The 12,202-nt window shown below is 42.5% G+C and overlaps 1 protein-coding gene across 3 annotated transcripts in view; it reads right to left on the bottom strand.

Annotated features, from left to right (window-relative positions):
- The window catches only part of negr1 (neuronal growth regulator 1), a 394,158-nt gene that overhangs the window by 34,781 nt on the left and 347,175 nt on the right, over positions 1 to 12,202 (bottom strand). The window lies entirely within an intron of this gene.

The following is a 12,202-nucleotide window of genomic DNA, read 5'->3' as shown; positions in this document are numbered from 1 at the left end:
GCCAATCAGCCATATATCACGAGTTAATTAAGAGCGTTGAAGATAAATCCCAATCAGTAAAATAAAAAAAGATCAGCTAACTAGCAGATTTACATCATTCATCAACATCATTGATCAGCTGATAGCCTACCTCCTTTTCCCAATGTCAATCATGTCTTTAGGAGGCACTGTAACTAGCTTGCTTACATTTTGAGCACCTGCCCCCTGAAAGATCTGTGCACTGTCATGCCCTGACCTTAGAGAGCTTTTTATGTCTCTATTTTGGTTTGGTCAGGGTGTGATTTGGGTGGGCATTCTATGTTTTCTTTTTTCTATGTTTTGTATTTCTTTGTTTTGGCCGGGTATGGTTCTCAATCAGGGACAGCTGACTATCGTTGTCTCTGATTGGGAACCATACTTAGGTAGCTTTTCCCCACCGTTGCTTTGTGGGTAGTTATTTTCTGTTTTGTGTTTCTGCACCTGACAGGACTGTTTCGGTTTCGTTCATTATCTTTGTTATTTTGTTATAGTGTTCAGTTTAAATAAAAAGCATGCACACTTACCACGCTGCGCTTTGGTCCTATTCTTCCTCATCAGACGACGACACCCGTGTGAGAACTTCCCACCACCAAAGGACCAAGCAGCGTGGTAAAGAGGACTCCTGGACATGGGAGGAGATCCTGGATGGTAAGGGACCCTGAAGGCAGGCTGGGGAGTATCGCCATCCACGGGAGGAACTGGAGGCAGCTAAGGCGGAGCGGCAACATTATGAGGGAACACGGCTGGCAAGGAAGCCCGAGAGGCAGCCCCCATTTTTTTTTTGGGGGGTGGGGGCACACGGGGTGATTGGCAAAGTCAGGTTGGAGACCTGAGCCAACTCCCCGTGCTTACCATGGCGAGCATGTGACTGGTCAGGACCCGTGCTATGGGGTGATGCGCACCAGAGGCGCACGAGGGTCCCCGCACCAGAGGCGCCACCAAAGTGGGGGGAGCCAGAGGCGGGTCTACGTCCCGCACCAGAGCCGCCGCCGTAAAGGAAGCCTCCCCGGACCCTCCCCTTTAGAGTCAGGCTTTGGGGGGGGGGGTACTGTCACGCCCTGGCCATAGAGAGGTTTTTATTCTCTATTTTGGTTAGGCCAGGGTGTGACTAGGGTGGGAATTCTAGTTTCTTTATTTCTATGTTTTCTATAACTTTATGTTTGGCCTGGTGTGGTTCTCAATCAGAGGCAGCTGTCTATCATTGTCTCTGATTGAGAACCATACTTAGGTAGCCATTTTTTCCACCTGTCTTGGTGGGAAGTTGACTTTTGTTTAGGGCACATAGCCTGTAGCTTCACGGTTTGTTTTTGTAGTGTTTGTTGTTTTGTTCGGCGTCATTTTTATCAAATAAAGAGAAAATGTACACTCAGCACGCTGCACCTTGGTCCTCTCCTTTCAACAGCCGTGACATGCACGGCCCTGATATTCATCAGCACCACCACCAAAACTCACTTAGTTGATTCACGCTTCCTCTTTAATTCTCTTTTGGCAACAAAAAAATGAAAGCATTGTAAATTCCATTTCAATGATCTAATTTCCAGTGGAGCAATTACTGGAGAAGCTAAAATGCTATACAAGCTACAACGCCAATTATATGACCACCTACCCAGAAACTAATGATCAAAAGTTTCACAAGTCATTTCAAATATGCCAGTTTGATTGTTAATCATAACTGGAATCCAATTATTGAGTTACTCTATCTGAGTTAGGTATTCTTCAAAACACAGGGGAAAGTGAATCCTGGATATCTTAATCTACATCTACTTTAAGGTATATGGTGTCCCATGCCAAAAATATAATTTAAAATGTAAAAGAAAATTGAAATTTCCACTTCAGAACTTAATTAAAATATTGTTCTCTTGCCTTAGGCCCCACCCACTCCCTTCTCCCTATTCTCTCATTGACACATGCCTCTTTTTTACATTCCTTGATTTAATGGGCATATCACAACAGACATGCAGTAAATCCTGTACAGTAACAAATGGCTATCGATTTGACCAAGCCACCCCCACCACAGAAGATTCATGACAACTTTCTCTATTTCTGTCAGACAGCGTTTAGCTACTTGTACCTTTTAATTAAATGATTTCTCACGTTCAAAACCAAATTCATAACTTTTCAAACCAGTGCCATGTTTCCATCAGATAATGACAACAGGGTGATCATTCTGTGTCCCATTATGGTCATAATAAGAGCCTAAATTAAGCCTAAACTAAGTAGAATAAAGTACACGATAACAGCATTTCTATTAATATTATGCTTCCAAAACTATTATGTGACAAATTCCCATTTACAGAACAGATGCAACATACTTTTATATATGTGTATGTGGACACCCCTTTACATGACTGGATTCGGCTATTTCAGCCACACCGGTTGCTGACAGTTGTATAAAATCGAACACACAGCCATGCAATCTCCATCGACAAACATTGGCAGTAGAATGACCTTACTGAAGAGCTCAGTGACTTTCAACGTGGCACCGTCATAGAATGCCACCTTTCCAACAAGTCAGTTTGTCAAATGTCTGCCCTGCTAGAGCTGCCCCGGTCAACTGTAAGTGCTGCTATTGTGAAGTGGAAACGTAAGGGATCAGCAACGGCTCAGCCACGAAGTGGTAGGCCACACAAGCTCACAGAATGGGACCGCCGAGTGCTGAAGCACGTAGCGTGTAAAAATCATCTGTTCTCGGTTGCAACACTCACTACTGAGTTCCAAACTGCCTCTGGAAGCAACGTCAGAGCAAGAACTGTTTGTCGAAAGATTCATGAAATGGGTTTCCATGGCCAAGCAGCCGCACACAAGACTAAGATCACCAATGCGCAATGCCATGTGTTGGCTGGAGTGGTGTAAATCTCGCCGCCATTTGACTCTGGAGCAGTAGAAACGGGTTCTCTGGAGTGATGAATCACGCTTCACCATCTTGCAGTTCGAATGATGAATCTGGGTTTGGTGGATGCCAGAAGGACGCTATCTGCCCAAATGCATAGTGCCAACTGTAAAGTTTGGTGGAGGAGGAATAATGGTCTGGGGCTGCCCCTTTCCTGTTTCAGCATGCCCCGTGCACAAAGTGAGGTACATACAGAAATAGTTTGTCGAGATCGGTGTGGAAGAACTTGACTGGCCTGCACAGAGCCCTGACCTCAACGCCATCAAACAACTTTGGGATGAATTGGAACGGCGACTGCGAGCCAGGCCTAAACGTCCGACATCAGTCCCCGACCTCACTAATACTCTTATTTTTAGCCAAAATTCATTCTAAATGCGACATTACTTCTATCAGTTGTTACGTTTTATAACAGCTATTCATTGTTTATTTCCACACGCAAGGGCAAAAAGAACCATAACTATTTAATAACTGTTTTCTTTTCGTATTGGCAGCCGGTGGAAATCAAGGTTTCATCTGAGCTGGGTAGGTGTGAGTGCTGCTATTCATCCCCCAACCCACATCAATCACCCAAATGTCAACAAACAAAGTAAAGGACAGACTATCAAAATCTAATCTCATCGCAGACATGTACAAGTGCTCCAAATAAACAACCCTGGATATTTCCCCTGCCAGGACGCGCTGCTTGCAAAACACACAATGGCCAATTCCAGTATTAACTAATACCAAAAACTGTTTTAAGTGAAATATTAGCTTTTGTCTGAAGCCGAAAAAAGACAGGAAATTCAAAAGCTAATTTGCATATGCACTAACAAGGCTTTTCAGCATACATAGCTTGACATCTGCACTAGTACTGTAGCTTTATTTATCTACTGTACTTCAACAATACCTGGCCCTCTGCCCTCCCTAAATCGTGGCACTGAACGGTTCAGCAGGCTTTTAGCCCTCCATAACTGGCTACGAGACTATTGCAGCTCTGTGGGTGTAACGTTTTATTGACAATTTTGATAACTTCTGGATCAAAGATCGTATTATAAGGAGGATGGGATCCACCCAAATCATTTGGCTTCCTTGATCCTTTCACAGCATTATAAGGCTGCGTTGAGATAATGACTCATCAATGACCCAAGTCCAGCTCATTTAATCCCTACCATTGTGTCGCTGAGTTGTCATAATGCTTCAGCAAATGTACATTATCCTAGTGGCGTTGGAAGACACAATGTAAATAACCTAATGTATGTCCCTCTTACTGTCTGGAATGCCTCTGTTGATCATACAGCTATTTTATGCTGTAATCATATGCCTATTAACCAGAGTAATACTGTTGGCACTGAAGTGGTGTGCCCTAGTAGGAGGTCCACTGTGTGCAGCTCACTAATAAAATAACCAGAGTATGTTAGTAGGAGGTCCACTGTGTGCAGCTCACTAATAAAATAACCAGAGTATGTTAGTAGGAGGTCCACTGTGTGCAGCTCACTAATAAAATAACCAGAGTATGTTAGTAGGAGGTCCACTGTGTGCAGCTCACCAATAAAATAACCAGAGTATGTTAGTAGGAGGTCCACTGTGTGCAGCTCACCAATAAAATAACCAGAGTATGTTAGCAGGAGGTCCACTGTGTGCAGCTCACCAATAAAATAACCAGAGTATGTTAGTAGGAGGTCCACTGTGTGCAGCTCACCAATAAAATAACCAGAGTATGTTAGTAGGAGGTCCACTGTGTGCAGCTCACTAATAAAATAACCAGAGTATGTTAGTAGGAGGTCCACTGTGTGCAGCTGTCACGTTCCTGACCTATTTCTGTTAGTTTGTTGTATGTGTTAGTTGGTCAGGACGTGAGTTTGGGTGGGCATTCTATGTTGTCTGTTTCTATGTTGGTTTAAGGGTTGCCTGGTATGGCTCTCAATTAGAGGCAGGTGTTTGGCGTTCCTCTAATTGAGAGTCATATTTAGGTAGGTTGTTTCACAGTGTTCGTTGTGGGTGGTTGTCTCCTGTTTCAGTGTTTGTCGCACCATACGGGACTGTTCGGTATGTTTGTACATCGTCATTTTTGTGTAGTCTATTTTTCCCTGTTCGTGCGTTCTTCGTGTTTTATTGTAAGTTCGTATGTCTAGGTTTGTCTACACATTCGTTTTGTTATTTTGTTAGTTAATTCAAGTCTAGTTCGTTTTCTGTCTTAGTTGTTGGGTCGTGTCTTTATTAAATCATGTCATTTCACAAAGCTGCGCCTTGGTTCAATCACTACTCCTCCTCTTCGGTTGAAGAGGAGGAGGACTACCGTAACAGAACCACCCACCAATCCAGAACCAAGCAGCGTAATTTCGAGCAACGGGCAAGTATACAGGACTCGTGGAGTTGGGAGCAAATATTTAACGGAGAAGGACCATGGGCTAAAATTGGAGTGAATCGCCGCCCATGGGAACAGCTGGAGGCAGCTCGGAGAGCGGAGGAAACGCAAGAGAGGAACCGGCGTTATGAGGGGACGCGTCTAGCACGGAAGCCCAAAAAGCCCGTGAGTACTACCCAAAAATGTCTTGGGGGGGGGATAAGAGGTAGTGGGCCAAGGGCAGGTAGGAGACCTGCGCCCACTTACCAGGCTAACCGTGGAGAGCGGGAGTACGGGCAGACACCGTGTTACGCAGTAGAGCGCACGGTGTCTCCTGTACGTGTGCATAGCCCAGTGCGGGTTATTCCACCTCCCCGCACTGGTAGGGCTAGATTGAGCATTGAGCCAAGTGCCATGAAGCCGGCTCTACATATCTGGCCACCAGTACGTCTCCTTGGGCCGGCTTACATGGCACCAGCCTTACGCATGGTGTCCCCGGTTCGCCTACATAGCCCAGTGCGGGTTATTCCACCTCCCCGCACTGGGCGGTTCCACATCTATTTGCCATTCTTCAATTTAAGCCTACTTGAAAGTGTGTGCCCTCAGGCATGGAGGGAAGATAAAGTTAATCCCTTACCCAAGAATAGTAAAGCCCCCTTAACTGGCTCAAATAGCTGACTAATCAGCCTGTTACCAACCCTTGGTAAACTTTTGAAAAAATGGTGTTTAACCAGATTAAACGCCATTTTACAGACTTTCAGCATGCTTATAGGGAAAGACATTCAACAAGCACAGCACTTACACAAATGACTGATGATTGGCTGAGAGAAATTGATGATTAAAAAAATTGTGGGGGCTGTTTTGTTAGACTTCAGTGAGGCTTTTGACATTATCGATCATAGTCTGTTGCTGGAAAAACATATGTGTTATGGCTTTACACCCCCTGCTATATTGTGGATAAAGAGTTACCTGTCTAACAGAAAACAGAGGTTGCTCTTTAATGGAAGTCTGACCAACAAAATCCAGGTTGAATCAGGAATTCCCCAGGGTAGCTGTCAAGGCCCTTTACTTTTTTCAATCTTTACTAACGACATGCCACTGCAGTAAATCATTCAGTAAATCCTAAATATTGTAATAAATATTGTGGAAATTGAGCACGTTGAGGAGAATAAACTGCTTGGATTAACCCTGGATTGTAAACTGTCATGATCAAAATAGATTGCTACAACAGTAGCTAAGATGGAGAGAAGTCTGTCTATAATAAAGTGCTGCTCTGCATTCTTAACAGAACTATCAACAAGGCAGGTCCTACAGGCCCTAGCTTCGTCGCACCTGGACTACTGTTCAGTCGTGTGTTCAGGTGCCACAAAGAGGGACTTAGGAAAATTGCAATTGGCTCAGAACAGGGCAGCACGGCTGGCCCTTGGATATACACAGAGAGCTAACATTAATCATATGCATGTCAATCTCTCCTGGCTCAAAGTGGAGGAGAGATTGACTTCATCACTACTTGTATTTGTGAGAGGGATTGACATGTTGAATGCACCAAGCTGTCTGTTTGAACTACTAACACACAGCTCCAACACCCATGCATACCCTACAAGACATACCACCAGAGGTCTCTTCACAGTCCCCAAGTCCAGAACAGACTATGGGAGGCGCACAGTACTCTTCCACATCAAGTAACTCATGCCAGCAGTAACATTTGTTTACTTAATAAATAATACAAATACACCTTATGGAACAGCGGGGACTGAAGAAACACAAACAAAGACACCTGCATACAAACACACGATAACATACAGACTATAAACACATGCACACATGGATTTTGTGTTATAGATATGTGGTAGAGTAGAGGCCTGAGGCCACACTCTTAATATGTTGTGAAATCTTTTGAATGTATTGTAATGCTTTTGGTAATGTTTTTAACATGCATAACTGCCTTAATTTTGCTGGACCCCAGGAAGAGTAGGCAGTTAATGGGGAGCCATAACACATATACTCACATTGGCTGGGTAATTTAAGATTCAAACTCTCTCAAACAGCCTAATAGATACTTTTAGAGTAGGTTTACCCAGTGAATGTACTTGGTAATGTTAACATGTTTTTTTCATGCAAAACATCATCCCATTCCACTCATTTAAACATTATGGGGAGGTTTTCCGAGACACAGATTAAGCCTAGTCCTGGACTAAGAAGCATGATCAATGGAAAATCTCTACACAAAATTATTTATAGTCCTGGACAAAGAGTAATCTGTGTCCACAAAACCGCTCCTTAACCCTATATGTGGGCTAGCCTAATACATAGGCCTACTCAGATGGGAAATGGGCAAGGTAGTTGACAGCTTTTGAACATATTTTGAAGCTACACATGGTTTATGTTCCTGTTATAAACAATGGAGTAATGCAACTTTATATATTGGGTTATGATAGGCTAAGACAGTTGCACTATGCTCTTGAAACGTTTATAAATTCTATTATTTAAAGGGTCAATCTGAGATTTCTACATGCATTTTCTTACTTTTAAAGTAACTGTCTAGTGAACATTCCCTTTTAAAAGTTCATATTCATACACACACGCAAATAATGTTGTTGACTCATCCTATACTTGTGTATGTGGCAAGAGCATAAATTGAGCACCTCAAACTTGTATCTCAAACAGAGCATTTGAATCATGCTTGCCATTTCCTCAGAGTATGATGTCATACTCCTAAGGAGGATGAGCTGGCCTATCAGCGGTCTAGAGAAGGAATATTTTTCATGACCGGTATATGCATACACCATTCTGTACACCATACACCACCAATACAACACAGAAAAGCTGCTTTTTATGATACAATATGATATACTTTATTGTCCATTTCCATGGAATACATTTTTAGGACATCAGCATACAAATACAAAAACAGATTTTGGCCTACTCCCTGACTGCGTATTGCAGTGGAAGCTGGTGGGAGCAGCTATAGGACAGGCTCAATGTAAAGGCTGGATTGGTATAAATGGAACTGTATTAAACACAAACATATGGAAACCACGTTTGACCCCGTTCCATTAATTCCATTCCAGCCATTACAATGAGCCCATCCTCCTATAGCTCCTCCCACCAGCCTCCACTGGTGTATTGGGCCTGCATCTGTCCTATGTCCCACTGTTCTGCAGCCCAATGGCTGATGGAATGAAACTTCCCTTGCTCCTATTCTTACTGAACAGTGGGACCCTTAATCTATTTTTGTAGGGGGAAAAAATGACAGGTCATATTTCATAGAAATCTGGACACACTGGACAGTTATTTTAAATAATTTACACACACCCAGTGATTCTTGAAGAATATAACTTATATAATAAATTCCTCATGAACATAGTCCAATTGTCATACCCCATCAAAACCCCAAATATATGCTTATTCTGCTAAATTGTTTGTAAACAATGTCGTTGTAAACAAACACTGTTCAGCCTCTGAATATGGTTCAAATTGTAATTTTGTATCCATACTGTAGCTCTATCGATGAATTTGAGAGTGGTAACACTTCTCTAACCTCCTCAACGTCTTACCAAAACAATGGCAGGGTGATGGCGTTGTTGTTGTTTGAAATGCAGATTGCCCTTGAACCAATGGGTATACAGTATATCAAGATTAGGGCCATTGAACAGATTCCCAGATGGCAGATTGCATGGGTACAGTACATGTACCAAGTACATGAATGGGGTAAACCTACACTAAGAGTATGTATTCGGCTGTTTGAAAGCTAATCAACCAATCCAATGTGAGTACATCTGTTCTTGAAGTACAGTAGATAAATGAAGCTACAGTACTGTAGCACAGTGGTTCCCAACTCGGGTCCTCGAGAACCCCCAACAGAAGACCTTTTTTATTGTAATCCCAGACAAGCACACCTAATTCAACTTGTCAACTAATCATCAGGTCCGCAAGTAGTTGAATCAGGTATGTTTGTCTGAAGCTACAACAAAAATGTATGCTGTTGAGGGTACTCGAGAACCGGAGTTGGGGACCACTGCTGTAGCAGATGTCAAACTGTGTATGCTGAAAAGCCTTGCTAGTGTCTTTTTTGGCTTCAGAATAAATGACTAATATTCAACTTAAGGTCTAAGGGCCCGAGTTTCTACTACACTAACATATAGAATTGTTTTAAGAAGGTCATACCAAGGATCATATAGCTAATTGATTTAAAATTTTAGGACCACAGTTAGTATAAAAAAAGGTAGCCTTATTGCTATTAGCCCATAGAAAGGCAATGAATAACATATTCATACATGGCAAAACAGTAAAAAAAATATCAAAAGGAAGTACAGTGCCTTGCAAAAGTATTCATCTCCCTTTGCGTTTTTCCTATTTTGTTGCATTACAACCTGTAAGTTAAATGGATTTTATTCGGATTTCATGTAATGGACATGCACACAACAGTCCAAATTGGTTTCAAAAAATTTGAAAAGACTAAAAAACGGAAAAGTGGTGCGTGCATATGTATTTACACACCTTTGCTGTGAAGCCCCTAAATAAGATCTGGTGCAACCAATTACCTTCAGAAGTCACATCATTAGTTAAATAAAGTCCACCTGTGTGCAATCTAAGTGTCACATGATCTCAGTATAATTACACCTGAGTCTGCAACACCACTAAGCAAGGGGCAACACCAAGCAAGCGGCACCATGAAGACTAAGGAGCTCTCCAAACAGGTCAGGGACAAAGTTGTGGAGAAGTACAGATCAGGGTTGGGTTATAAAAAAAAAATCTGAAATGTTGAACATCCCACAGAGCACCATTAAATCTGTTATTAAAAAATTGAAAGAATATGGCACAACAACAAACCTGCCAAGAGAGGGCCGCCCACCAAAACTCATGGACCAGGCAAGGAGGGCATTAATCAGAGGCAACAAAGAGACCAAAGATCACTTGAAGCCGTACACTCCACAGAGCTGGGCCTTACAGATAAGTGGCCAGAAAAAAATCTATTTCTTAACCTCTCTGGGATATGTGGGACGGTAGTGTCCCACCTGGCCAACATCCAGTGAAAATGCAGAGCGCCAAATTCAAATAAATTACTATAAAAATGTAACTTTCATGAAATCACACATTCAATATACCAAATTAAAGCTACACTTGTTGTGAATCCAGCCAACGTGTCAGATTTCAAAAATGCTTTACGGCGAAAGCAAACAATGCTATTATCTGAGGATAGCACCCCAGCTAACAATCACAGACCATCATATTTTAACACTCCCGGCGCGAAACAAAACGCAGAAAAAAAGATATAATTCATGCCTTACCTTTGACGAGCTTCTTCTGTTGGCACTCCAATATGTCCCATACACATCACAAATGGTCCTTTTGTTCGATTAATTCCGTCGATATATATCCAAAATGTCCATTTATTTGACGCGTTTGATCCAGAAAAACACCGGTTCCAACTTGCACAACGTGACTACAAAATATCTCAAAAGTTACCTGTAAGCTTTGTCCAAACATTTCAAACAACTTTTGTAATACAATACGTAAATAATCGATAAAATTGAAGACGGGATGATCTGTGTTCAATACCGAAGGAAAACAATGTGTAGCATGCTTTCTGGTCACGCGCCTCTAACAAACAGTACACTTCACTGGAGCCTCATTCTGAACATGGCTACTTCTTCCTTTCTCAAAGGAAAAACCCTCAACCAATTTTTAAAGACTGTTGACATCCAGTGGAAGCGATAGGAACTGCAGGAAGGTTCCTTAGAAATCTGGATTCCCAATGAAAAAGTCATTGAAAAGAGAGTGACCTCAAAAAAAACAATTCTGAATGGTTTGTCCTCGGGGTTTTGCCTGCCAAATAAGTTATGTTATAGTCACAGACATGATTCAAACAGTTTTACAAACTTCAGAGTGTTTTCTATCCAATACTAATATGAATATGCATATATTAGCATCTGGGACTGAGTAGGAGGCAGTTTACTCTGGGCACGCTTTTCATCCAAACGTGAAAATGCTGCCCCCTATCCTAGAGAAGTTAAAGAAGCAAATAAGCAAACATGTTTGGTGTTCGCCAAAAGGCATGTGGCAGACTCCCCAAACATATATAAATTGAGCTTTTTGGCCATCAAGGAAAACGCTCTGTCTGGTGCAAACCCAACACCTCTCATCACCTCGAACACCATCCCCACAGTGAAGCATGGTGGTGGCAGCATCATGCTGTGGGGATGTTTCTCATCGGCAGAGACTGGGAAACTGGTCAGAATTGAAGGAATGGTGCTAAATACAGGGAAATTATTGAGGGAAACCTGTTTCAGTCTTCCAGAGATTTGAGACTGGGACGGAGGTTCACCTTCCAGCAGGACAATGACACAGAGCATACTGCTAAAGCAACACTCGAGTGGTTTAAGGGGAAACATTTAAATGTCTTGGAATGGGCTTGGGGTTTTTTATAACCCAAGCCCAGACCTCAATTCATTTGAGAATCTGTGGTATGACTTAAGTATCGCTGTACATCAGCAGAACCCATCCAACTTGAAGGAGCTGGGGCAGTTTTTCCTTGAAGAATGGGCAAAATTCCCAGTGGCTAGATGTGCCGAGCTCATACCGACATACTGCAAGAGACTTGCACCTGTACTCCAATGGTCTATCCTTTGCTGGAGTGTAGCTCAAACAAGTTGACCACTAAGAACCAATCAATATTATCCAAAATCCTTATACATTGTACATTTATTGGTGTATCACCACATAACTTGGCATGCAGATTCAGGTCTATTTCAGATGTCAACCCATACAGCCTCAACAATATCCACCACATGATTGTGTTGTAAATAGCCCATGCCTGTCTCTTGACCTGTTTTACTCAGGGCTAAAAAGGTTGGCACACATGGTCAGTGGTATAAAAGAAGGTACTAAAGGTAGCCTGTAGAATATGGTTCTGATTGTCAGAGGGGGAGAGAGGGGAAGCTACCGTGTCCCCCAGGTTTCCTTGATCC

The sequence above is a fragment of the Salvelinus alpinus genome, chromosome 16 (assembly GCF_045679555.1).
Source record: "Salvelinus alpinus chromosome 16, SLU_Salpinus.1, whole genome shotgun sequence".
Taxonomy (NCBI): Eukaryota; Metazoa; Chordata; class Actinopteri; order Salmoniformes; family Salmonidae; genus Salvelinus; species Salvelinus alpinus.
Note: the sequence above shows the minus strand (reverse complement) of the source record. Positions and strands in the feature narration are given on the sequence as shown.